We start from the raw sequence: 27540 nt of genomic DNA, 5'->3' as shown, positions 1-27540 counted from the left end.
TTTTGCCATAGCTCGCTTCGTTTCCGAGATATTTGCAGATATATCTCAAGGGAAGGGGCCTGACGGACATATTTCGAGATATTTCTTCTTCTTGTTGTTCTTCTTCTGCACAGCTAAACTGGAAGTGGCATTTCCAGCTCGCAATAGTGCAGAGTTATCTGAAAGAAAGGGGCCACGGTGTTTCTGTATCTCTATTATGTTGGTGCGGCTTCGGAACTTTTAAATATCTTGATATATCTCGAGAACTACGCATCTGATCAAAAAATATCATAGAACATAAAAAGTAGGAAACTTAATTCTCTACAAAAAAGGTCTCTTAACATTTTGCCATAGCTCGCTTCGTTTCCGAGATATTTGCAGTTTTATCTCAAGGGAAGGGGCCTGACGGACATATTTCGAGATATTTCTTCTTCTTGTTGTTCTTCTTCTGCACAGCTAAGCTGGAAGTGGCATTTGCGGCTCGCACTAGTGCAGAGTTATCTCAAAGAAAGGGGCCACGGTGTTTCTGGATCTCTATTATGTTGGTGCGGCTCCGGAACTTTTAAATATCTGGATATATCTCGAAACCTACGCTTCTGATCAAAAAATATCATAGAACATAAATTGTAGGAAACTTAATTCTCTACAAAAAAGGTCTCTTAACATTTTGCCATAGCTCGCTTCGTTTCCGAGATATTTGCAGATTTATCTCAAGGGAAGGGGCCTGACGGACATATTTCGAGATATTTCTTCTTCTTGTTGTTCTTCTTCTGCACAGCTAAACTGGAAGTGGCATTTCCAGCTCGCAATAGTGCAGAGTTATCTCAAAGAAAGGGGACACGGTGTTTCTGTATCTCTATTATGTGGGTGCGGCTTCGGAACTTTTAAATATCTTGATATATCTCGAGAACTACGCATCTGATCAAAAAATATCATAGAACATAAAAAGTAGGAAACTTAATTCTCTACAAATAAAGTCTCTTAACATTTTGCCTTAGCTCGCTTCGTTTCCGAGATATTTGCAGTTTTATCTCAAGGGAAGGGGCCTGACGGACATATTTCGAGATATTTCTTCTTCTTGTTGTTCTTCTTCTGCACAGCTAAGCTGGAAGTGGCATTTGCGGCTCGCACTAGTGCAGAGTTATCTCAAAGAAAGGGGCCACGGTGTTTCTGGATCTCTATTATGTTGGTGCGGCTCCGGAACTTTTAAATATCTGGATATATCTCGAAACCTACGCTTCTGATCAAAAAATATCATAGAACATAAATTGTAGGAAACTTAATTCTCTACAAAAAAGGTCTCTTAACATTTTGCCATAGCTCGCTTCGTTTCCGAGATATTTGCAGATTTATCTCAAGGGAAGGGGCCTGACGGACATATTTCGAGATATTTCTTCTTCTTGTTGTTCTTCTTCTGCACAGCTAAGCTGGAAGTGGCATTTGCGGCTCGCACTAGTGCAGAGTTATCTCAAAGAAAGGGGCCACGGTGTTTCTGGATCTCTATTATGTTGGTGCGGCTCCGGAACTTTTAAATATCTGGATATATCTCGAAACCTACGCTTCTGATCAAAAAATATCATAGAACATAAATTGTAGGAAACTTAATTCTCTACAAAAAAGGTCTCTTAACATTTTGCCATAGCTCGCTTCGTTTCCGAGATATTTGCAGATTTATCTCAAGGGAAGGGGCCTGACGGACATATTTCGAGATATTTCTTCTTCTTGTTGTTCTTCTTCTGCACAGCTAAACTGGAAGTGGCATTTCCAGCTCGCAATAGTGCAGAGTTATCTCAAAGAAAGGGGCCACGGTGTTTCTGTATCTCTATTATGTGGGTGCGGCTTCGGAACTTTTAAATATCTTGATATATCTCGAGAACTACGCATCTGATCAAAAAATATCATAGAACATAAAAAGTAGGAAACTTAATTCTCTACAAATAAAGTCTCTTAACATTTTGCCTTAGCTCGCTTCGTTTCCGAGATATTTGCAGATTTATCTCAAGGGAAGGGGCCTGAGGGACATATTTGGAGATATTTCTTCTTCTTGTTGTTCTTCTTCTGCACAGCTAAGCTGGAAGTGGCATTCGCGGCCCGCACTAGTGCAGAGTTATCTCAAAGAAAGGGGCCACGGTGTTTCTGTATCTCTATTATGTTGGTGCGGCTTCGGAACTTTTAAATATCTCGATATATCTCGAAAACTACGCTTCTGATCAAAAAATATCATAGAACATAACTTGTAGGAGACATAATTCTCTACAAAAAAGGTCTCTTAACATTTTGCCATAGCTCGCTTCGTTTCCGAGATATTTGCAGATTTATCTCAAGGGAAGGGGCCTGACGGACATATTTCGAGATATTTCTTCTTCTTGTTGTTCTTCCTCTGCACAGCTAAGCTGGAAGTGGCAATTGCGGCTCGCACTAGTGCAGAGTTATCTCAAAGAAAGGGGCCACGGTGTTTCTGTATCTCTATTATGTTGGTGCGGCTTCGGAACTTTTAAATATCTTGATATATCTCGAGAACTACGCATCTGATCAAAAAATATCATAGAACATAAAAAGTACGAAACTTAATTCTCTACAACAAAGGTCTCTTAACATTTTGCCATAGCTCGCTTTGTTTCCGAGATATTTGCTGATTTATCTCAAGGGAAGGGGCCTGACGGACATATTTCGAGATATTTCTTCTTCTCGTTGTTCTTCTTCTGCACAGCTAAGCTGGAAGTGGCATTTGCGGCCCGCACTAGTGCAGAGTTATCTCAAAGAAAGGGGCCACGGTGTTTCTGTATCTCTATTATGTTGGTGCGGCTTCGGAACTTTTAAATATCTTGATATGTCTCGAGAACTACGCATCTGATCAAAAAATATCATAGAACATAAAAAGTAGGAAACTTAATTCTCTACAAATAAGGTCTCTTAACATTTTGCCATAGCTGGCTTCGTTTCCGAGATATTTGCAGATTTATCTCAAGGGAAGGGGCCTGACGGACATATTTCGAGATATTTCTTCTTCTTGTTGTTCTTCTTCTGCACAGCTAAACTGGAAGTGGCATTTCCAGCTCGCAATAGTGCAGAGTTATCTGAAAGAAAGGGGCCACGGTGTTTCTGTATCTCTATTATGTTGGTGCGGCTTCGGAACTTTTAAATATCTTGATATATCTCGAGAACTACGCATCTGATCAAAAAATATCATAGCACATAAACAGTAGGAAACTTAATTCTCTACAAAAAAGGTCTCTTAACATTTTGCCATAGCTCGCTTCGTTTCCGAGATATTTGCAGTTTTATCTCAAGGGAAGGGGCCTGACGGACATATTTCGAGATATTTCTTCTTCTTGTTGTTCTTCTTCTGCACAGCTAAGCTGGAAGTGGCATTTGCGGCTCGCACTAGTGCAGAGTTATCTCAAAGAAAGGGGCCACGGTGTTTCTGTATCTCTATTATGTTGGTGCGGCTTCGGAACTTTTAAATATCTTGATATGTCTCGAGAACTACGCATCTGATCAAAAAATATCATAGAACACAGAAAGTAGGAGACTTAATTCTCTACAAAAAAGGTCTCTTAACATTTTGCCATAGCTCGCTTCGTTTCCGAGATATTTGCAGATTTATCTCAAGGGAAGGGGCCTGACGGACATATTTCGAGATATTTCTTCTTCTTGTTGTTCTTCTTCTGCACAGCTAAGCTGGAAGTGGCATTTGCGGCTCGCACTAGTGCAGAGTTATCTCAAACAAAGGGGCCACGGTGTTTCTGGATCTCTATTATGTTGGTGCGGCTCCGGAACTTTTAAATATCTGGATATATCTCGAAAACTACGCTTCTGATCAAAAAATATCATAGAACATAAATTGTAGGAAACTTAATTCTCTACAAAAAAGGTCTCTTAACATTTTGCCATAGCTCGCTTCGTTTCCGAGATATTTGCAGATTTATCTCAAGGGAAGGGGCCTGACGGACATATTTCGAGATATTTCTTCTTCTTGTTGTTCTTCTTCTGCACAGCTAAGCTGGAAGTGGCATTTGCGGCTCGCACTAGTGCAGAGTTATCTCGAAGAAAGGGGCCACGGTGTTTCTGTATCTCTATTATGTTGGTGCGGCTTCGAAACTTTTAAATATCTTGATATATCTCGAGAACTACGCATCTGATCAAAAAATATCATAGAACATAAAAAGTAGGAAACTTAATTCTCTACAAAAAAGGTCTCTTAACATTTTGCCATAGCTGGCTTCGTTTCCGAGATATTTGCAGATTTATCTCAAGGGAAGGGGCCTGACGGACATATTTCGAGATATTTCTTCTTCTTGTTGTTCTTCTTCTGCACAGCTAAGCTGGAAGTGGCATTTGCGGCTCGCACTAGTGCAGAGTTATCTCGAAGAAAGGGGCCACGGTGTTTCTGTATCTCTATTATGTTGGTGCGGCTTCGGAACTTTTAAATATCTTGATATATCTCGAGAACTACGCATCTGATCAAAAAATATCATAGAACATAAAAAGTAGGAAACTTAATTCTCTACAAAAAAGGTCTCTTAACATTTTGCCATAGCTCGCTTCGTTTCCGAGATATTTGCAGATTTATCTCAAGGGAAGGGGCCTGACGGACATATTTCGAGATATTTCTTCTTCTTGTTGTTCTTCTTCTGCACAGCTAAGCTGGAAGTGGCATTTGCGGCTCGCACTAGTGCAGAGTTATCTCAAAGAAAGGGGCCACGGTGTTTCTGTATCTCTATTATGTAGGTGCGGCTTCGGAACTTTTAAATATCTCGATATATCTCGAAAACTACGCTTCTGATCAAAAAATATCATAGAACATAAAAAGTAGGAAACTTAATTCTCTACAAAAAAGGTCTCTTAACATTTTGCCATAGCTCGCTTCGTTTCCGAGATATTTGCAGATTTATCTCAAGGGAAGGGGCCTGACGGACATATTTCGAGATATTTCTTCTTCTTGTTGTTCTTCTTCTGCACAGCTAAGCTGGAAGTGGCATTTGCGGCTCGCACTAGTGCAGAGTTATCTCAAAGAAAGGGGCCACGGTGTTTCTGTATCTCTATTATGTTGGTGCGGCTTCGGAACTTTTAAATATCTTGATATATCTCGAAAACTACGCTTCTGATCAAAAAATATCATAGAACATAAAAAGTAGGAAACTTAATTCTCTACAAAAAAGGTCTCTTAACATTTTGCCATAGCTCGCTTCGTTTCCGAGATATTTGCAGATTTATCTCAAGGGAAGGGGCCTGACGGACATATTTCGAGATATTTCTTCTTCTTGTTGTTCTTCTTCTGCACAGCTAAGCTGGAAGTGGCATTTGCGGCTCGCACTAGTGCAGAGTTATCTCAAAGAAAGGGGCCACGGTGTTTCTGTATCTCTATTATGTTGGTGCGGCTTCGGAACTTTTAAATATCTTGATATATCTCGAGAACTACGCATCTGATCAAAGAATATCATAGAACATAAATTGTAGGAAACATAATTCTCTACAAAAAATGTCTCTTAACATTTTGCCATAGCTCGCTTCGTTTCCGAGATATTTGCAGATTCATCTCAAAGGAACGGGCCTGACGGACATATTTCGAGATATTTCTTCTTCTTGTTGTTCTTCTTCTGCACAGCTAAGCTGGAAGTGGCATTTGCAGCTCGCAATAGTGCAGAGTAATCTCAAAGAAAGGGGCCACGGTGTTTCTGTATCTCTATTATGTTGGTGCGGCTTCGGAACTTTTAAATATCTTGATATATCTCGAGAACTACGCATCTGATCAAAAAATATCATAGAACATAAAAAGTAGGAAACTTAATTCTCTACAAAAAAGTTCTCTTAAGATTTTGCCATAGCTCGCTTCGTTTCCGAGATATTTGCAGATTTATCTCAAGGGAAGGGGCCTGACGGACATATTTCGAGATATTTCTTCTTCTTGTTGTTCTTCTTCTGCACAGCTAAGCTGGAAGTGGCATTTGCGGCTCGCACTAGTGCAGAGTTATCTCGAAGAAAGGGGCCACGGTGTTTCTGTATCTCTATTATGTTGGTGCGGCTTCGGAACTTTTAAATATCTTGATATATCTCGAGAACTACGCATCTGATCAAAAAATATCATAGAACATAAAAAGTAGGAAACTTAATTCTCTACAAAAAAGGTCTCTTAACATTTTGCCATAGCTCGCTTCGTTTCCGAGATATTTGCAGATTTATCTCAAGGGAAGGGGCCTGACGGACATATTTCGAGATATTTCTTCTTCTTGTTGTTCTTCTTCTGCACAGTTAAGCTGGAAGTGGCATTTGCGGCTCGCACTAGTGCAGAGTTATCTCAACGAAAGGGGCCACGGTGTTTCTGTATCTCTATTATGTTGGTGCGGCTTCGGAACTTTTAAATATCTTGATATATCTCGAGAACTACGCATCTGATCAAAAAATATCATAGAACATAAAAAGTAGGAAACTTAATTCTCTACAAAAAAGTTCTCTTAAGATTTTGCCATAGCTCGCTTCGTTTCCGAGATATTTGCAGATTTATCTCAAGGGAAGGGGCCTGACGGACATATTTCGAGATATTTCTTCTTCTTGTTGTTCTTCTTCTGCACAGCTAAGCTGGAAGTGGCATTTGCGGCTCGCACTAGTGCAGAGTTATCTCGAAGAAAGGGGCCACGGTGTTTCTGTATCTCTATTATGTTGGTGCGGCTTCGGAACTTTTAAATATCTTGATATATCTCGAGAACTACGCATCTGATCAAAAAATATCATAGAACATAAAAAGTAGGAAACTTAATTCTCTACAAAAAAGGTCTCTTATCATTTTGCAATAGCTCGCTTCGTTTCCGAGATATTTGCAGATTTATCTCAAGGGAAGGGGCCTGACGGACATATTTCGAGATATTTCTTCTTCTTGTTGTTCTTCCTCTGCACAGCTAAGCTGGAAGTGGCATTTGCAGCTCGCAATAGTGCAGAGTAATCTCAAAGAAAGGGGCCACGGTGTTTCTGTATCTCTATTATGTTGGTGCGGCTTCGGAACTTTTAAATATCTTGATATATCTCGAGAACTACGCATCTGATCAAAAAATATCATAGAACATAAAAAGTAGGAAACTTAATTCTCTACAAAAAAGGTCCCTTAACATTTTGCCATAGCTCGCTTCGTTTCCGAGATATTTGCAGATTCAACTCAAAGGAACTGGCCTGACGGACATATTTCGAGATATTTCTTCTTCTTGTTGTTCTTCCTCTGCACAGCTAAGCTGGAAGTGGCATTTGCAGCTCGCAATAGTGCAGAGTTATCTCAAAGAAAGGGGCCACGGTGTTTCTGTATCGCTATTATGTTGGTGCGGCTTCGGAACTTTTAAATATCTTGATATATCTCGAGAACTACGCATCTGATCAAAAAATATCATAGAACCTAAAAAGTAGGAAACTTAATTCTCTACAAAAAAGGTCTCTTAACATTTTGCCATAGCTCGCTTCGTTTCCGAGATATTTGCAGATTTATCTCAAGGGAAGGGGCCTGACGGACATATTTCGAGATATTTCTTCTTCTTGTTGTTCTTCTTCTGCACAGCTAAGCTGGAAGTGGCATTTGCAGCTCGCAATAGTGCAGAGTAATCTCAAAGAAAGGGGCCACGGTGTTTCTGTATCTCTATTATGTTGGTGCGGCTTCGGAACTTTTAAATATCTTGATATATCTCGAGAACTACGCATGTGATCAAAAAGTATCATAGAACATAAAAAGTAGGAAACTTAATTCTCTACAAAAAAGGTCCCTTAACATTTTGCCATAGCTCGCTTCGTTTCCGAGATATTTGCAGATTTATCTCAAGGGAAGGGGCCTGACGGACATATTTCGAGATATTTCTTCTTCTTGTTGTTCTTCTTCTGCACAGCTAAGCTGGAAGTGGCATTTGCGGCTCGCACTAGTGCAGAGTTATCTCGAAGAAAGGCGCCACGGTGTTTCTGTATCTCTATTATGTTGGTGCGGCTTCGGAACTTTTAAATATCTTGATATATCTCGAGAACTACGCATCTGATCAAAAAATATCATAGCACATAAAAAGTAGGAAACTTAATTCTCTACAAAACAGTTCTCTTAAGATTTTGCCATAGCTCGCTTCGTTTCCGAGATATTTGCAGATTTATCTCAAGGGAAGGGGCCTGACGGACATATTTCGAGATATTTCTTCTTCTTGTTGTTCTTCCTCTGCACAGCTAAGCTGGAAGTGGCATTTGCAGCTGGCAATAGTGCAGAGTTATCTCAAAGAAGGGGGCCACGGTGTTTCTGTATCTCTATTATGTTGGTGCGGCTTCGGAACTTTTAAATATCTTGATATATCTCGAGAACTACGCATCTGATCAAAAAATATCATAGAACATAAAAAGTAGGAAACTTAATTCTCTACAAAAAAGGTCTCTTATCATTTTGCCATAGCTCGCTTCGTTTCCGAGATATTTGCAGATTTATCTCAAGGGAAGGGGCCTGACGGACATATTTCGAGATATTTCTTCTTCTTGTTGTTCTTCCTCTGCACAGCTAAGCTGGAAGTGGCATTTGCAGCTCGCAATGGTGCAGAGTAATCTCAAAGAAAGGGGCCACGGTGTTTCTGTATCTCTATTATGTTGGTGCGGCTTCGGAACTTTTAAATATCTTGATATATCTCGAGAACTACGCATCTGATCAAAGAATATCATAGAACATAAAAAGTAGGAAACTTAATTCTCTACAAAAAAGGTCTCTTAACATTTTGCCATAGCTCGCTTCGTTTCCGAGATATTTGCAGATTTATCTCAAGGGAAGGGGCCTGACGGACATATTTCGAGATATTTCTTCTTCCTGTTGTTCTTCTTCTGCACAGCTAAGCTGGAAGTGGCATTTGCGGCTCGCACTAGTGCAGAGTTATCTCAAAGAAAGGGGCCACGGTGTTTCTGTATCTCTATTATGTTGGTGCGGCTTCGGAACTTTTAAATATCTTGATATATCTCAAGAACTACGCATCTGATCAAAAAATATCATAGAACATAAATAGTAGGAAACTTAATTCTCTACAAAAAAGGTCCCTCAACATTTTGCCATAGCTCGCTTCGTTTCCGAGATATTTGCACATTTATCTCAAGGGAAGCGGCCTAACGGACATATTTCGAGATATTTCTTCTTCTTGTTGTTCTTCTTCTGCACAGCTAAGCTGGAAGTGGCATTTGCGGCTCGCACTAGTGCAGAGTTATCTCAAAGAAAGGGGCCACGGTGTTTCTGTATCTCTATTATGTTGGTGCGGCTTCGGAACTTTTAAATATCTCGATATATCTCGAAAACTACGCTTCTGATCAAAAAATATCATAGAACATAAATTGTAGGAAACATAATTATGTACAAAAAACGTCTCTTAACATTTTGCCATAGCTCGCTTCGTTTCCGAGATATGTGCAGATTCAGCTCAAAGGAACGGGCCTGACGGACATATTTCGAGATACTTCTTCTTCTTGTTGTTCTTCCTCTGCACAGCTAAGCTGGAAGTGGCATTTGCAGCTCGCACTAGTGCAGAGTTATCTCAAAGAAAGGGGCCACGGTGTTTCTGTATCTCTATTATGTTGGTGCGGCTTCGGAACTTTTAAATATCTTGATATATCTCGAGAACTACGCATCTGATCAAAAAATATCATAGAACATAAAAAGTAGGAAACTTAATTCTCTACAAAAAAGGTCTCTTATCATTTTGCCATAGCTCGCTTCGTTTCCGAGATATTTGCAGATTTATCTCAAGGGAAGGGGCCTGACGGACATATTTCGAGATATTTCTTCTTCTTGTTGTTCTTCCTCTGCACAGCTAAGCTGGAAGTGGCATTTGCAGCTCGCAATGGTGCAGAGTAATCTCAAAGAAAGGGGCCACGGTGTTTCTGTATCTCTATTATGTTGGTGCGGCTTCGGAACTTTTAAATATCTTGATATATCTCGAGAACTACGCATCTGATCAAAGAATATCATAGAACATAAAAAGTAGGAAACTTAATTCTCTACAAAAAAGGTCTCTTAACATTTTGCCATAGCTCGCTTCGTTTCCGAGATATTTGCAGATTTATCTCAAGGGAAGGGGCCTGACGGACATATTTCGAGATATTTCTTCTTCCTGTTGTTCTTCTTCTGCACAGCTAAGCTGGAAGTGGCATTTGCGGCTCGCACTAGTGCAGAGTTATCTCAAAGAAAGGGGCCACGGTGTTTCTGTATCTCTATTATGTTGGTGCGGCTTCGGAACTTTTAAATATCTTGATATATCTCAAGAACTACGAATCTGATCAAAAAATATCATAGAACATAAATAGTAGGAAACTTAATTCTCTACAAAAAAGGTCCCTCAACATTTTGCCATAGCTCGCTTCGTTTCCGAGATATTTGCACATTTATCTCAAGGGAAGCGGCCTAACGGACATATTTCGAGATATTTCTTCTTCTTGTTGTTCTTCTTCTGCACAGCTAAGCTGGAAGTGGCATTTGCGGCTCGCACTAGTGCAGAGTTATCTCAAAGAAAGGGGCCACGGTGTTTCTGTATCTCTATTATGTTGGTGCGGCTTCGGAACTTTTAAATATCTCGATATATCTCGAAAACTACGCTTCTGATCAAAAAATATCATAGCACATAAATTGTAGGAAACATAATTCTCTACAAAAAACGTCTCTTAACATTTTGCCATAGCTCGCTTCGTTTCCGAGATATTTGCAGATTTATCTCAAGGGAAGGGGCCTGACGGACATATTTCGAGATATTTCTTCTTCTTGTTGTTCTTCTTCTGCACAGCTAAGCTGGAAGTGGCATTTGCGGCTCGCACTAGTGCAGAGTTATCTCAAAGAAAGGGGCCACGGTGTTTCTGTATCTCTATTATGTTGGTGCGGCTTCGGAACTTTTAAATATCTCGATATATCTCGAAAACTACCCTTCTGATCAAAAAATATCATAGCACATAAATTGTAGGAAACATAATTCTCTACAAAAAACGTCTCTTAACATTTTGCCATAGCTCGCTTCGTTTCCGAGATATTTGCAGATTTATCTCAAGGGAAGGGGCCTGACGGACATATTTCGAGATATTTCTTCTTCTTGTTGTTCTTCTTCTGCACAGCTAAGCTGGAAGTGTCATTTGCAGCTCGCAATAGTGCAGAGTAATCTCAAAGAAAGGGGCCACGGTGTTTCTGTATCTCTATTATGTTGGTGCGGCTTCGGAACTTTTAAATATCTTGATATATCTCGAGAACTACGCATCTGATCAAAAAATATCATAGAACATAAAAAGTAGGAAACTTAATTCTCTACAAAAAAGGTCTCTTAACATTTTGCCATAGCTCGCTTCGTTTCCGAGATATTTGCAGATTTATCTCAAGGGAAGGGGCCTGACGGACATATTTCGAGATATTTCTTCTTCTTGTTGTTCTTCTTCTGCACAGTTAAGCTGGAAGTGGCATTTGCGGCTCGCACTAGTGCAGAGTTATCTCAACGAAAGGGGCCACGGTGTTTCTGTATCTCTATTATGTTGGTGCGGCTTCGGAACTTTTAAATATCTTGATATATCTCGAGAACTACGCATCTGATCAAAAAATATCATAGAACATAAAAAGTAGGAAACTTCATTCTCTACAAAAAAGTTCTCTTAAGATTTTGCCATAGCTCGCTTCGTTTCCGAGATATTTGCAGATTTATCTCAAGGGAAGGGGCCTGACGGACATATTTCGAGATATTTCTTCTTCTTGTTGTTCTTCTTCTGCACAGCTAAGCTGGAAGTGGCATTTGCGGCTCGCACTAGTGCAGAGTTATCTCGAAGAAAGGGGCCACGGTGTTTCTGTATCTCTATTATGTTGGTGCGGCTTCGGAACTTTTAAATATCTTGATATATCTCGAGAACTACGCATCTGATCAAAAAATATCATAGAACATAAAAAGTAGGAAACTTAATTCTCTACAAAAAAGGTCTCTTATCATTTTGCAATAGCTCGCTTCGTTTCCGAGATATTTGCAGATTTATCTCAAGGGAAGGGGCCTGACGGACATATTTCGAGATATTTCTTCTTCTTGTTGTTCTTCCTCTGCACAGCTAAGCTGGAAGTGGCATTTGCAGCTCGCAATAGTGCAGAGTAATCTCAAAGAAAGGGGCCACGGTGTTTCTGTATCTCTATTATGTTGGTGCGGCTTCGGAACTTTTAAATATCTTGATATATCTCGAGAACTACGCATCTGATCAAAAAATATCATAGAACATAAAAAGTAGGAAACTTAATTCTCTACAAAAAAGGTCCCTTAACATTTTGCCATAGCTCGCTTCGTTTCCGAGATATTTGCAGATTTATCTCAAGGGAAGGGGCCTGACGGACATATTTCGAGATATTTCTTCTTCTTGTTGTTCTTCTTCTGCACAGCTAAGCTGGAAGTGGCATTTGCAGCTCGCAATAGTGCAGAGTAATCTCAAAGAAAGGGGCCACGGTGTTTCTGTATCTCTATTATGTTGGTGCGGCTTCGGAACTTTTAAATATCTTGATATATCTCGAGAACTACGCATGTGATCAAAAAGTATCATAGAACATAAAAAGTAGGAAACTTAATTCTCTACAAAAAAGGTCCCTTAACATTTTGCCATAGCTCGCTTCGTTTCCGAGATATTTGCAGATTTATCTCAAGGGAAGGGGCCTGACGGACATATTTCGAGATATTTCTTCTTCTTGTTGTTCTTCTTCTGCACAGCTAAGTTGGAAGTGGCATTTGCGGCTCGCACTAGTGCAGAGTTATCTCAAAGAAAGGGGCCACGGTGTTTCTGTATCTCTATTATGTTGGTGCGGCTTCGGAACTTTTAAATATCTTGATATATCTCGAGAACTACGCATCTAATCAAAAAATATCATAGAACATAAAAAGTGGGAAACTTAATTCTCTACAAAAAAGGTCTCTCAACATTTTGCCATAGCTCGCTTTGTTTCCGAGATATTTGCAGATTTATCTCAAGGGAAGGGGCCTGACGGACATATTTCGAGATATTTCTTCTTCCTGTTGTTCTTCTTCTGCACAGCTAAGCTGGAAGTGGCATTTGCGGCTCGCACTAGTGCAGAGTTATCTCAAAGAAAGGGGCCACGGTGTTTCTGTATCTCTATTATGTTGGTGCGGCTTCGGAACTTTTAAATATCTTGATATATCTCGAGAACTACGCATCTGATCAAAAAATATCATAGAACATAAATAGTAGGAAACTTAATTCTCTACAAAAAAGGTCCCTCAACATTTTGCCATAGCTCGCTTCGTTTCCGAGATATTTGCACATTTATCTCAAGGGAAGCGGCCTAACGGACATATTTCGAGATATTTCTTCTTCTTGTTGTTCTTCTTCTGCACAGCTAAGCTGGAAGTGGCATTTGCGGCTCGCACTAGTGCAGAGTTATCTCGAAGAAAGGGGCCACGGTGTTTCTGTATCTCTATTATGTTGGTACGGCTTCGGAACTTTTAAATATCTTGATATATCTCGAGAACTACGCATCTGATCAAAAAATATCATAGAACATAAAAAGTAGGAAACTTAATTCTCTACAAAAAAGTTCTCTTAAGATTTTGCCATAGCTCGCTTCGTTTCCGAGATATTTGCAGATTTATCTCAAGGGAAGGGGCCTGACGGACATATTTCGAGATATTTCTTCTTCTTGTTGTTCTTCTTCTGCACAGCTAAGCTGGAAGTGGCATTTGCGGCTCGCACTAGTGCAGAGTTATCTCAAAGAAAAGGGCCACGGTGTTTCTGTATCTCTATCATGTTGGTGCGGCTTCGGAACTTTTAAATATCTCGATATATCTCGAAAACTACGCTTCTGATCAAAAAATATCATAGAACATAAATTGTAGGAAACATAATTCTGTACAAAAAACGTCTCTTAACATTTTGCCATAGCTCGCTTCGTTTCCGAGATATGTGCAGATTCAGCTCAAAGGAACGGGCCTGACGGACATATTTCGAGATACTTCTTCTTCTTGTTGTTCTTCCTCTGCACAGCTAAGCTGGAAGTGGCATTTGCAGCTCGCAATAGTGCAGAGTTATCTCAAAGAAAGGGGCCACGGTGTTTCTGTATCTCTATTATGTTGGTGCGGCTTCGGAACTTTTAAATATCTTGATATATCTCGAGAACTACGCATCTGATCAAAAAATATCATAGAACGTAAAAAGTAGGAAACTTAATTCTCTACAAAAAAGGTCTCTTAACATTTTGCCATAGCTCGCTTCGTTTCCGAGATATTTGCAGATTTATCTCAAGGGAAGGGGCCTGACGGACATATTTCGAGATATTTCTTCTTCTTGTTGTCCTTCTTCTGCACAGCTAGGCTGGAAGTGGCATTTGCAGCTCGCAATAGTGCAGAGTTATCTCAAAGAAAGGGGCCACGGTGTTTCTGTATCTCTATTATGTTGGTGCGGCTTCGGAACTTTTAAATATCTTGATATATCTCGAGAACTACGCATCTGATCAAAAAATATCATAGAACATAAAAAGTAGGAAACTTAATTCTCTACAAAAAAGGTCTCTTAACATTTTGCCATAGCTCGCTTCGTTTCCGAGATATTTGCAGATTTATCTCAAGGGAAGGGGCCTGACGGACATATTTCGAGATATTTCTTCTTCTTGTTGTTCTTCTTCTGCACAGCTAAGTTGGAAGTGGCATTTGCGGCTCGCACTAGTGCAGAGTTATCTCAAAGAAAGGGGCCACGGTGTTTCTGTATCTCTATTATGTTGGTGCGGCTTCGGAACTTTTAAATATCTTGATATATCTCGAGAACTACGCATCTAATCAAAAAATATCATAGAACATAAAAAGTGGGAAACTTAATTCTCTACAAAAAAGGTCTCTTAACATTTTGCCATAGCTCGCTTCGTTTCCGAGATATTTGCAGATTTATCTCAAGGGAAGGGGCCTGACGGACATATTTCGAGATATTTCTTCTTCCTGTTGTTCTTCTTCTGCACAGCTAAGCTGGAAGTGGCATTTGCGGCTCGCACTAGTGCAGAGTTATCTCAAAGAAAGGGGCCACGGTGTTTCTGTATCTCTATTATGTTGGTGCGGCTTCGGAACTTTTAAATATCTTGATATATCTCGAGAACTACGCATCTGATCAAAAAATATCATACAACATAAATAGTAGGAAACTTAATTCTCTACAAAAAAGGTCCCTCAACATTTTGCCATAGCTCGCTTCGTTTCCGAGATATTTGCACATTTATCTCAAGGGAAGCGGCCTAACGGACATATTTCGAGATATTTCTTCTTCTTGTTGTTCTTCTTCTGCACAGCTAAGCTGGAAGTGGCATTTGCGGCTCGCACTAGTGCAGAGTTATCTCAAAGAAAGGGGCCACGGTGTTTCTGTATCTCTATTATGTTGGTGCGGCTTCGGAACTTTTAAATATCTCGATATATCTCGAAAACTACGCTTCTGATCAAAAAATATCATAGCACCTAAATTGTAGGAAACATAATTCTCTACAAAAAACGTCTCTTAACATTTTGCCATAGCTCGCTTCGTTTCCGAGATATTTGCAGATTTATCTCAAGGGAAGGGGCCTGACGGACATATTTCCAGATATTTCTTCTTCTTGTTGTTCTTCTTCTGCACAGCTAACCTGGAAGTGGCATTTGCGGCTCGCACTAGTGCAGAGTTATCTCAAAGAAAAGGGCCACGGTGTTTCTGTATCTCTATTATGTTGGTGCGGCTTCGGAACTTTTAAATATCTCGATATATCTCGAAAACTACGCTTCTGATCAAAAAATATTATAGAACATAAATTGTAGGAAACATAATTCTGTACAAAAAACGTCTCTTAACATTTTGCCATAGCTCGCTTCGTTTCCGAGATATGTGCAGATTCAGCTCAAAGGAACGGGCCTGACGGACATATTTCGAGATACTTCTTCTTCTTGTTGTTCTTCCTCTGCACAGCTAAGCTGGAAGTGGCATTTGCAGCTCGCAATAGTGCAGAGTTATCTCAAAGAAAGGGGCCACGGTGTTTCTGTATCTCTATTATGTTGGTGCGGCTTCGGAACTTTTAAATATCTTGATATATCTCGAGAACTACGCATCTGATCAAAAAATATCATAGAACATAAATAGTAGGAAACTTAATTCTCTACAAAAAAGGTCCCTCAACATTTTGCCATAGCTCGCTTCGTTTCCGAGATATTTGCACATTTATCTCAAGGCAAGCGGCCTAACGGACATATTTCGAGATATTTCTTCTTCTTGTTGTTCTTCTTCTGCACAGCTAAGCTGGAAGTGGCATTTGCGGCTCGCACTAGTGCAGAGTTATCTCGAAGAAAGGGGCCACGGTGTTTCTGTATCTCTATTATGTTGGTGCGGCTTCGGAACTTTTAAATATCTTGATATATCTCGAGATCTACGCATCTGATCAAAAAATATCATAGAACATAAAAAGTAGGAAACTTAATTCTGTACAAAAAACGTCTCTTAACATTTTGCCATAGCTCGCTTCGTTTCCGAGATATGTGCAGATTCAGCTCAAAGGAACGGGCCTGACGGACATATTTCGAGATACTTCTTCTTCTTGTTGTTCTTCCTCTGCACAGCTAAGCTGGAAGTGGCATTTGCAGCTCGCAATAGTGCAAAGTTATCTCAAAGAAAGGGGCCACGGTGTTTCTGTATCTCTATTATGTTGGTGCGGCTTCGGAACTTTTAAATATTTTGATATATCTCGAGAACTACGCATCTGATCAAAAAATATCATAGAACATAAAAAGTAGGAAACTTAATTCTCTACAAGAAAGGTCTCTTAACATTTTGCCATAGCTCGCTTCGTTTCCGAGATATTTGCAGATTTATCTCAAGGGAAGGGGCCTGACGGACATATTTCGAGATATTTCTTCTTCTTGTTGTCCTTCTTCTGCACAGCTAAGCTGGAAGTGGCATTTGCAGCTCGCAATAGTGCAGAGTTATCTCAAAGAAGGGGGCCACGGTGTTTCTGTATCTCTATTATGTTGGTGCGGCTTCGGAACTTTTAAATATCTTGATATATCTCGAGAACTACGCATCTGATCAAAAAATATCATAGAACATAAATAGTAGGAAACGTAATTCTCTACAAAAAAGGTCCCTCAACATTTTGCCATAGCTCGCTTCATTTCCGAGATATTTGCACATTTATCTGAAGGGAAGCGACCTAACGGACATATTTCGAGATATTTCTTCTTCTTGTTGTTCTTCTTCTGCACAGCTAAGCTGGAAGTGGCATTTGCGGCTCGCACTAGTGCAGAGTTATCTCAAAGAAAGGGGCCACGGTGTTTCTGTATCTCTATTATGTTGGTGCGGCTTCGGAACTTTTAAATATCTCGATATATCTCGACAACTACGCTTCTGATCAAAAAATATCATAGCACATAAATTGTAGGAAACATAATTCTCTACAAAAAACGTCTCTTAACATTTTGCCATAGCTCGCTTCGTTTCCGAGATATTTGCAGATTTATCTCAAGGGAAGGGGCCTGACGGACATATTTCGAGATATTTCTTCTTCTTGTTGTTCTTCTTCTGCACAGCTAAGCTGGAAGTGGCATTTGCGGCTCGCACTAGTGCAGAGTTATCTCAAAGAAAGGGGCCACGGTGTTTCTGTATCTCTATTATGTTGGTGCGGCTTCGGAACTTTTAAATATCTCGATATATCTCGAAAACTACGCTTCTGATCAAAAAATATCATAGAACATAAATTGTAGGAAACATAATTCTGTACAAAAAACGTCTCTAACATTTTGCCATAGCTCGCTTCGTTTCCGAGATATTTGCAGATTCAGCTCAAAGGAACGGGCCTGACGGACATATTTCGAGATATTTCTTCTTCTTGTTGTTCTTCCTCTGCACAGCTAAGCTGGAAGTGGCATTTGCGGCTCGCACTAGTGCAGAGTTATCTCAAAGAAAGGGGCCACGGTGTTTCTGTATCTCTATTATGTTGGTGCGGCTTCGGAACTTTTAAATATCTTGATATATCTCGAGAACTACGCATCTGATCAAAAAATATCATAGAACATAAAAAGTAGGAAACTTAATTCTCTACAAAAAAGGTCTCTTAACATTTTGCCATAGCTCGCTTCGTTTCCGAGATATTTGCAGATTTATCTCAAGTGAAGGGGCCTGACGGACATATTTCGAGATATTTCTTCTTCTTGTTGTCCTTCTTCTGCACAGCTAAGCTGGAAGTGGCATTTGCGGCTCGCACTAGTGCATAGTTATCTCAAAGAAAGGGGCCACGGTGTTTCTGTATCTCTATTATGTTGGTGCGGCTTCGGAACTTTTGAATATCTCGATATATCTCGAAAACTACGCTTCTGATCAAAAAACATCATGGAACATAAATTGTAGGAAACATAATTCTCTACAAAAAACGTCTCTTAACATTTTGCCATAGCTCGCTTCGTTTCCGAGATATTTGCAGATTTATCTCAAGGGAAGGGGCCTGACGGACATATTTCGAGATATTTCTTCTTCTTGTTGTTCTTTTTCTGCACAGCTAAGCTGGAAGTGGCATTTGCGGCTCGCACTAGTGCAGAGTTATCTCAAAGAAAGGGGCCACGGTGTTTCTGTATCTCTATTATGTTGGTGCGGCTTCGGAACTTTTAAATATTTTGATATATCTCGAGAACTACGCATCTGATCAAAAAATATCATAGCACATAAATTGTAGGAAACATAATTCTCTACAAAAAACGTCTCTTAACATTTTGCCATAGCTCGCTTCGTTTCCGAGATATGTGCAGATTCAGCTCAAAGGAACGGGCCTGACGGACATATTTCGAGATACTTCTTCTTCTTGTTGTTCTTCCTCTGCACAGCTAAGCTGGAAGTGGCATTTGCAGCTCGCAATAGTGCAAAGTTATCTCAAAGAAAGGGGCCACGGTGTTTCTGTATCTCTATTATGTTGGTGCGGCTTCGGAACTTTTAAATATCTTGATATATCTCGAGAACTACGCATCTGATCAAAAAATATCATAGAACATAAAAAGTAGGAAACTTAATTCTCTACAAAAAAGGTCTCTTAACATTTTGCCATAGCTCGCTTCGTTTCCGAGATATTTGCAGATTTATCTCAAGGGAAGGGGCCTGACGGACATATTTCGAGATATTTCTTCTTCTTGTTGTCCTTCTTCTGCACAGCTGAGCTGGAAGTGGCATTTGCGGCTCGCACTAGTGCAGAGTTGTCTCAAAGAAAGGGGCCACGGTGTTTCTGTATCTCTATTATGTTGGTGCGGCTTCGGAACTTTTAAATATCTTGATATATCTCGAGAACTACGCATCTGATCAAAAAATATCATAGAACATAAATAGTAGGAAACTTAATTCTCTACAAAAAAGGTCCCTCAACATTTTGCCATAGCTCGCTTCATTTCCGAGATATTTGCACATTTATCTGAAGGGAAACGACCTAACGGACATATTTCGAGATATTTCTTCTTCTTGTTGTTCTTCTTCTGCACAGCTAAGCTGGAAGTGGCATTTGCGGCTCGCACTAGTGCAGAGTTATCTCAAAGAAAGGGGCCACGGTGTTTCTGTATCTCTATTATGTTGGTGCGGCTTCGGAACTTTTAAATATCTCGATATATCTCGAAAACTACGCTTCTGATCAAAAAATATCATAGCACATAAATTGTAGGAAACATAATTCTCTACAAAAAACGTCTCTTAACATTTTGCCATAGCTCGCTTCGTTTCCGAGATATTTGCAGATTTATCTCAAGGGAAGGGGCCTGACGGACATATTTCGAGATATTTCTTCTTCTTGTTGTTCTTCTTCTGCACAGCTAAGCTGGAAGTGGCATTTGCGGCTCGCACTAGTGCAGAGTTATCTCAAAGAAAGGGGCCACGGTGTTTCTGTATCTCTATTATGTTGGTGCGGCTTCGGAACTTTTAAATATCTCGATATATCTCGAAAACTACGCTTCTGATCAAAAAATATCATAGCACATAAATTGTAGGAAACATAATTCTCTACAAAAAACGTCTCTTAACATTTTGCCATAGCTCGCTTCGTTTCCGAGATATTTGCAGATTTATCTCAAGGGAAGGGGCCTGACGGACATATTTCGAGATATTTCTTCTTCTTGTTGTTCTTCTTCTGCACAGCTAAGCTGGAAGTGGCATTTGCGGCTCGCACTAGTGCAGAGTTATCTCAAAGAAAGGGGCCACGGTGTTTCTGTATCTCTATTATGTTGGTGCGGCTTCGGAACTTTTAAATATCTCGATATATCTCGAAAACTACGCTTCTGATCAAAAAATATCATAGAACATAAATTGTAGGGAACATAATTCTGTACAAAAAACGTCTCTTAACATTTTGCCATAGCTCGCTTCGTTTCCGAGATATTTGCAGATTCAGCTCAAAGGAACGGGCCTGACGGACATATTTCGAGATATTTCTTCTTCTTGTTGTTCTTCCTCTGCACAGCTAAGCTGGAAGTGGCATTTGCGGCTCGCACTAGTGCAGAGTTATCTCAAAGAAAGGGGCCACGGTGTTTCTGTATCTCTATTATGTTGGTGCGGCTTCGGAACTTTTAAATATCTTGATATATTTCGAGAACTACGCATCTGATCAAAAAATATCATAGAACATAAAAAGTAGGAAACTTAATTCTCTACAAAAAAGGTCTCTTAACATTTTGCCATAGCTCGCTTCGTTTCCGAGATATTTGCAGATTTATCTCAAGTGAAGGGGCCTGACGGACATATTTCGAGATATTTCTTCTTCTTGTTGTCCTTCTTCTGCACAGCTAAGCTGGAAGTGGCATTTGCGGCTCGCACTAGTGCATAGTTATCTCAAAGAAAGGGGCCACGGTGTTTCTGTATCTCTATTATGTTGGTGCGGCTTCGGAACTTTTGAATATCTCGATATATCTCGAAAACTACGCTTCTGATCAAAAAACATCATAGAACATAAATTGTAGGAAACATAATTCTCTACAAAAAACGTCTCTTAACATTTTGCCATAGCTCGCTTCGTTTCCGAGATATTTGCAGATTTATCTCAAGGGAAGGGGCCTGACGGACATATTTCGAGATATTTCTTCTTCTTGTTGTTCTTTTTCTGCACAGCTAAGCTGGAAGTGGCATTTGTGGCTCGCACTAGTGCAGAGTTATCTCAAAGAAAGGGGCCACGGTGTTTCTGTATCTCTATTATGTTGGTGCGGCTTCGGAACTTTTAAATATCTTGATATATCTCGAGAACTACGCATCTGATCAAAAAATATCATAGAACATAAAAAGTAGGAAACTTAATTCTCTACAAAAAAGGTCTCTTAACATTTTGCCATAGCTCGCTTCGCTTCCGAGATATTTGCAGATTTATCTCAAGGGAAGGGGCCTAACGGACATATTTCGAGATATTTCTTCTTCTTGTTGTTCTTCTTCTGCACAGCTAAACTGGAAGTGGCATTTCCAGCTCGCAATAGTGCAGAGTTATCTCAAAGAGAGGGGCCACGGTGTTTCTGTATCTCTATTATGTTGGTGCGGCTTCGGAACTTTTAAATATCTTGATATATCTCGAGAACTACGCATCTGATCAAAAAATATCATAGAACATAAAAAGTAGGAAACTTAATTCTCTACAAAAAAGGTCTCTTAACATTTTGCCATAGCTCGCTTCGTTTCCGAGATATTTGCAGATTCAGCTCAAAGGAACGGGCCTGACGGACATATTTCGAGATATTTCTTCTTCTTGTTGTTCTTCCTCTGCACAGCTAAGCTGGAAGTGGCAATTGCGGCTCGCACTAGTGCAGAGTTATCTCAAAGAAAGGGGCCACGGTGTTTCTGTATCTCTATTATGTTGGTGCGGCTTCGGAACTTTTAAATATCTTGATATATCTCGAGAACTACGCATCTGATCAAAAAATATCATAGAACATAAAAAGTAGGAAACTTAATTCTCTACAAAAAAGGTCTCTTAACATTTTGCCATAGCTCGCTTGGTTTCCGAGATATTTGCAGATTTATCTCAAGGGAAGGGGCCTGACGGACATATTTCGAGATATTTCTTCTTCTTGTTGTCCTTCTTCTGCACAGCTAAGCTGGAAGTGGCATTTGCGGCTCGCACTAGTGCAGAGTTATCTCAAAGAAAGGGGCCACGTTGTTTCTGTATCTCTATTATGTTGGTGCGGCTTCGGAACTTTTAAATATCTCGATATATCTCGAAAACTACGCTTCTGATCAAAAAACATCATAGAACATAAATTGTAGGAAACATAATTCTCTACAAAAAACGTCTCTTAACATTTTGCCATAGCTCGCTTCGTTTCCGAGATATTTGCAGATTCAGCTCAAAGGAACGGGCCTGACGGACATATTTCGAGATATTTCTTCTTCTTGTTGTTCTTCCTCTGCACAGCTAAGCTGGAAGTGGCATTTGCAGCTCGCAATAGTGCAGAGTTATCTCAAAGAAAGAGGCCACGGTGTTTCTGTACCCCTATTATGTTGGTGCAGCTTCGGAACTTTTAAATATCTTGATATATCTCGAGAACTACGCATCTGATCAAAAAATATCATAGAACATAAAAAGTAGGAAACTCAATTGTCTACAAAAAAGGTCTCTTAACATTTTGCCATAGCTCGTTTCGTTTCCGAGATATTTGGAGATTTATCTCAAGGGAAGGGGCCTGACGGACATATTTCGAGATATTTCTTCTTCTTGTTGTTCTTCTTCTGCATAGCTAAGCTGGAAGTGGCATCTGCGGCTCGCACTAGTGCAGAGTTATCTCAAAGAAAGGCGCCACGGTGTTTCTGTATCTCTATTATGTTGGTGCGGCTTCGGAACTTTTAAATATCTTGATATATCTCGAGAACTACGCATCTGATCAAAAAATATCATAGAACATAAAAAGTAGGAAACTTAATTCTCTACAAAAAAGGTCGCTTAACATTTTGCCATAGCTCGCTTCGTTTCCGAGATATTTGCAGATTTATCTCAAGGGAAGGGGCCTAACGGACATATTTCGAGATATTTCTTCTTCTTGTTGTTCTTCTTCTGCACAGCTAAACTGGAAGTGGCATTTCCAGCTCGCAATAGTGCAGAGTTATCTCAAAGAGAGGGGCCACGGTGTTTCTGTATCTCTATTATGTTGGTGCGGCTTCGGAACTTTTAAATATCTTGATATATCTCGAGAACTACGCATCTGATCAAAAAATATCATAGAACGTAAAAAGTAGGAAACTTAATTGTCTACAAAAAAGGTCTCTTAACATTTTGCCATAGCTCGTTTCGTTTCCGAGATATTTGCAGATTTATCTCAAGTGAAGGGGCCTGACGGACATATTTCGAGATATTTCTTCTTCTTGTTGTCCTTCTTCTGCACAGCTAAGCTGGAAGTGGCATTTGCGGCTCGCACTAGTGCAGAGTTATCTCAAAGAAAGGGGCCACGTTGTTTCTGTATCTCTATTATGTTGGTGCAGCTTCGGAACTTTTAAATATCTCGATATATCTCGAAAACTACGCTTCTGATCAAAAAACATCATAGAGCATAAATTGTAGGAAACATAATTCTCTACAAAAAACGTCTCTTAACATTTTGCCATAGCTCGCTTCGTTTCCGAGATATTTGCAGATTCAGCTCAAAGGAACGGGCCTGACGGACATATTTCGAGATATTTCTTCTTCTTGTTGTTCTTCCTCTGCACAGCTAAGCTGGAAGTGGCATTTGCAGCTCGCAATAGTGCAGAGTTATCTCAAAGAAAGAGGCCACGGTGTTTCTGTACCTCTATTATGTTGGTGCAGCTTCGGAACTTTTAAATATCTTGATATATCTCGAGAACTACGCATCTGATCAAAAAATATCATAGAACATAAAAAGTAGGAAACCTAATTTTCTACAAAAAACGTCTCTTAACATTTTGCCGTAGCTCGCTTCGTTTCCGAGATATTTGCAGATTTATCTCAAGGGAAGGGGCCTGACGGACATATTTCGAGATATTTCTTCTTCTTGTTGTTCCTCCTCTGCACAGCTAAGCTGGAAGTGGCAATTGCGGCTCGCACTAGTGCAGAGTTATCTCAAAGAAAGGGGCCACGGTGTTTCTGTATCTCTATTATGTTGGTGCGGCTTCGGAACTTTTGAATATCTTGATATATCTCGAGAACTACGCATCTGATCAAAAAATATCATAGAACATAAAAAGTAGGAAACATAATTCTCTACAAAAAACGTCTCTTAACATTTTGCCATAGCTCGCTTCGTTTCCGAGATATTTGCAGATTCAGCTCAAAGGAACGGGCCTGACGGACATATTTCGAGATATTTCTTCTTCTTGTTGTTCTTCCTCTGCACAGCTAAGCTGGAAGTGGCATTTGCAGCTCGCAATAGTGCAGAGTAATCTCAAAGAAAGGGGCCACGGTGTTTCTGTATCTCTATTATGTTGGTGCGGCTTCGGAACTTTTAAATATCTCGATATATCTCGAAAACTACGCTTCTGATCAAAAAATATCATAGAACATAAAAAGTAGGAAACTTAATTCTCTACAAAAAAGGTCTCTTAACATTTTGCCATAGCTCGCTTCGTTTCCGAGATATTTGCAGATTTATCTCAAGGGAAGGGGCCTGACGGACATATTTCGAGATATTTCTTCTTCTTGTTGTTCTTCTTCTGCACAGCTAAGCTGGAAGTGGCATTTGCGGCTCGCACTAGTGCAGAGTTATCTCAAAGAAAGGGGCCACGGTGTTTCTGTATCTCCATTATGTTGGTGCGGCTTCGGAACTTTTAAATATCTTGATATATCTCGAGAACTACGCATCTGATCAAAAAATATCATACAACATAAAAAGTAGGAAACTTAATTCTCTACAAAAAAGGTCTCTTAACATTTTGCCATAGCTCGCTTCGTTTCCGAGATATTTGCAGATTTATCTCAAGGGAAGGGGCCTGACGGACATATTTCGAGATATTTCTTCTTCTTGTTGTTCTTCTTCTGCACAGCTAAGCTGGAAGTGGCATTTGCAGCTCGCAATAGTGCAGAGTAATCTCAAAGAAAGGGGCCACGGTGTTTCTGTATCTCTATTATGTTGGTGCGGCTTCGGAACTTTTAAATATCTTGATATATCTCGAGAACTACTCATCTGATCAAAAAATATCATAGAACATAAAAAGTAGGAACCTTAATTCTCTACAAAAAAGGTCTCTTAACATTTTGCCATAGCTCGCTTCGTTTCCGAGATATTTGCAGATTTATCTCAAGGGAAGGGGCCTGACGGACATATTTCGAGATATTTCTTCTTCTTGTTGTTCTTCTTCTGCACAGCTAAGCTGGAAGTGGCATTTGCAGCTCGCAATAGTGCAGAGTTATCTCAAAGAAGGGGGCCACGGTGTTTCTGTATCTCTATTATGTTGGTGCGGCTTCGGAACTTTTAAATATCTTGATATATCTCGAGAACTACGCATCTGATCAAAATATATCATAGAACATAAAAAGTAGGAAACTTAATTCTCTACAAAAAAGGTCTCTTAACATTTTGCCATAGCTCGCTTCGTTTCCGAGATATTTGCAGATTTATCTCAAGGGAAGGGGCCTGACGGACATATTTCGAGATATTTCTTCTTCCTGTTGTTCTTCTTCTGCACAGCTAAGCTGGAAGTGGCATTTGCGGCTCGCACTAGTGCAGAGTTATCTCAAAGAAAGGGGCCACGGTGTTTCTGTATCTCTATTATGTTGGTGCGGCTTCGGAACTTTTAAATATCTTGATATATCTCGAGAACTACGCATCTGATCAAAAAATATCATAGAACATAAATAGTAGGAAACTTAATTCTCTACAAAAAAGGTCCCTCAACATTTTGCCATAGCTCGCTTCGTTTCCGAGATATTTGCACATTTATCTCAAGGGAAGCGGCCTAACGGACATATTTCGAGATATTTCTTCTTCTTGTTGTTCTTCTTCTGCACAGCTAAGCTGGAAGTGGCATTTGCGGCTCGCACTAGTGCAGAGTTATCTCGAAGAAAGGGGCCACGGTGTTTCTGTATCTCTATTATGTTGGTGCGGCTTCGGAACTTTTAAATATCTTGATATATCTCGAGAACTACGCATCTGATCAAAAAATATCATAGAACATAAAAAGTAGGAAACTTAATTCTCTACAAAAAAGTTCTCTTAAGATTTTGCCATAGCTCGCTTCGTTTCCGAGATATTTGCAGATTTATCTCAAGGGAAGGGGCCTGACGGACATATTTCGAGATATTTCTTCTTCTTGTTGTTCTTCCTCTGCACAGCTAAGCTGGAAGTGGCATTTGCAGCTGGCAATAGTGCAGAGTTATCTCAAAGAAGGGGGCCACGGTGTTTCTGTATCTCTATTATGTTGGTGCGGCTTCGGAACTTTTAAATATCTTGATATATCTCGAGAACTACGCATCTGATCAAAAAATATCATAGAACATAAAAAGTAGGAAACTTAATTCTCTACAAAAAAGGTCTCTTAACATTTTGCCATAGCTCGCTTCGTTTCCGAGATATTTGCAGATTTATCTCAAGGGAAGGGGCCTGACGGACATATTTCGAGATATTTCTTCTTCTTGTTGTTCTTCCTCTGCACAGCTAAGCTGGAAGTGGCATTTGCAGCTCGCAATAGTGCAGAGTAATCTCAAAGAAAGGGGCCACGGTGTTTCTGTATCTCTATTATGTTGGTGCGGCTTCGGAACTTTTAAATATCTTGATATATCTCGAGAACTACGCATCTGATCAAAAAATATCATAGAACATAAAAAGTAGGAAACTTAATTCTCTACAAAAAAGGTCTCTTAACATTTTGCCATAGCTCGCTTCGTTTCCGAGATATTTGCAGATTTATCTCAAGGGAAGGGGCCTGACGGACATATTTCGAGATATTTCTTCTTCTTGTTGTTCTTCTTCTGCACAGCTAAGTTGGAAGTGGCATTTGCGGCTCGCACTAGTGCAGAGTTATCTCAAAGAAAGGGGCCACGGTGTTTCTGTATCTCTATTATGTTGGTGCGGCTTCGGAACTTTTAAATATCTCGAGATATCTCGAGAACTACGCATCTGATCAAAAAATATCATAGAACATAAATAGTAGGAAACTTAATTCTCTACAAAAAAGGTCCCTCAACATTTTGCCATAGCTCGCGTCGTTTCCGAGATATTTGCACATTTATCTCAAGGGAAGCGGCCTAACGGACATATTTCGAGATATTTCTTCTTCTTGTTGTTCTTCTTCTGCACAGCTAAGCTGGAAGTGGCATTTGCGGCTCGCACTAGTGCAGAGTTATCTCAAAGAAAGGGGCCACGGTGTTTCTGTATCTCTATTATGTTGGTGCGGCTTCGGAACTTTTAAATATCTCGATATATCTCGAAAACTACGCTTCTGATCAAAAAATATCATAGCACATAAATTGTAGGAAACATAATTCTCTACAAAAAACGTCTCTTAACATTTTGCCATAGCTCGCTTCGTTTCCGAGATATTTGCAGATTTATCTCAAGGGAAGGGGCCTGACGGACATATTTCGAGATATTTCTTCTTCTTGTTGTTCTTCCTCTGCACAGCTAAGCTGGAAGTGGCATTGGCAGCTCGCAATAGTGCAGAGTTATCTCAAAGAAAGGG

This window comes from Osmia lignaria, unplaced genomic scaffold (genome assembly GCF_051020975.1).
Source record: "Osmia lignaria lignaria isolate PbOS001 unplaced genomic scaffold, iyOsmLign1 scaffold0003, whole genome shotgun sequence".
Classification (NCBI taxonomy): domain Eukaryota; kingdom Metazoa; phylum Arthropoda; class Insecta; order Hymenoptera; family Megachilidae; genus Osmia; species Osmia lignaria.
The sequence above is the reverse complement of the archived record's forward strand: the minus strand, read 5'-3'. Positions refer to the sequence as shown.